Source organism: Bison bison, unplaced genomic scaffold (assembly GCF_000754665.1).
Source record: "Bison bison bison isolate TAMUID 2011002044 unplaced genomic scaffold, Bison_UMD1.0 scf7180017864080, whole genome shotgun sequence".
Lineage (NCBI taxonomy): Eukaryota > Metazoa > Chordata > Mammalia > Artiodactyla > Bovidae > Bison > Bison bison.
The window spans coordinates 197969-199477 of record NW_011494652.1 but is presented as its reverse complement, the minus strand read 5'-3'; positions in this window follow the sequence as shown (position 1 = coordinate 199477).

Below are 1509 nucleotides of genomic sequence, written 5' to 3'. Positions count from 1 at the left end.
ACGGCCCCGCCCTGGCGGGCAGGTCCCTGCAAACTTCACCCTGTGGGCCCCACCAGGCAGAAGCGAAGGGAGTGCATCTCCTCTCCCGCATTCCCAGATGCTGCTGGGAAGCTTCTGGAGTGGCTCTGTCGGGTAAAACATAAACCGCGCTGCTATCGACCACTCCCAAATGCCTGCCACTGCCAGTGAAGGCGCCCCAACCACCACACTCTGTCGGGTGGGTCCCTCGCTGGCCCAGCTCATGCAGCTTCCACTCTGGGCGAGGAGGGTACCAGCCTGTCAGCCGCTGTCCAGAAAGGACAGAGCCAAGGACCAGAGACGTGACCACACAAGAAGTCATGGCCCCTTTCAAGCTAAAAATTACTTTTGTAAAAGGCGAGGGACAAAGCTACCACGCACCGACTTCAATGGCCGGCTCAACGCCAAGCAGAGGAAACGCACAGGAAGACGGCGGATGTGAGCTGCCTGGCACAAAGCTCTCCTGCAAGTGAGCCCAGCAAAGCCCAGCAGCAAGTCGTAACATGCTGGCTTCACTTCCAGCTCCCCAAGCAGGTTTCCTGCAGGCCTCGCTTTCCTCAGCCACGGCAGGGAGAGCTGAAGATAAGGCTGCCAGCATCACTCAGCAAGACCCTACAGTGCCGGGGAGGACACGAGCTCACAGAGCCGTCTGTCGGCCGCTGCTGTGGTCAGGACGGCGAGCACAAGAGGAGGAGGGCGCCCCATTCGCCACTCCACATGCGGCCACACTTTGTCACTCAAGATGAATGAAGGCAAAGAAAATCCTTCTTTTGAAAAGAACAAAAAACATGAAAAACATGAAAACTCTATTCCAAACAACCTGGTTGACAGCGAATGATGTGAATTAACAAAAATATCAAGAAATAGTAAAACACACACACACACTTCCTCGATTCTTTCAGGCTGCAACCTGGCCAATGGCAGTCCCAGCACTGAGCACGTAAAGGGCGTCGGCAGGAGCCAGGCCCCTCACCTGCCTCTGGCCAGCCCTCCTCAGAGAGGCACTGGGTGGAGCAGCAGGTGGGCCAGGGTGGGAGACACCGGGGTCTGCACCACTCACATCCCCCATGGCTGTGAAGTCTGGGCCTTGGCAGCCTCCTACGTCACAGCAGATGCTCGATAAACTCGTGGGATGGACAAGGGGACACCCCGGCCCTCCCAGCTCTGGTGTCCCAGAACACTCACCCTGGAAACATGTTCTCAAGATCAGAACCTGACGACTGAGATCATTCCGCCTTCTTTTTAAGGAGCAGGGGGTTCATAGTTAAGGAGACGTGAAAGAATTCATGATTCACCAAATCTGACATGCAGTCCAGCAAGTTTAAAAAGACACACACACACAGAAAAGCAAACTCCATCCTAACCTCTCTCTTGAGAGCTCAAGTCACTTTAGAACTGCCCACTTTATAGCCAGGCAGCAGTGAGGGCTCCTTCCCTCCGCAGAGACCACAGAGGCAGCAACTCCAAGCCAATCCCTTTTAAAACTCTCTT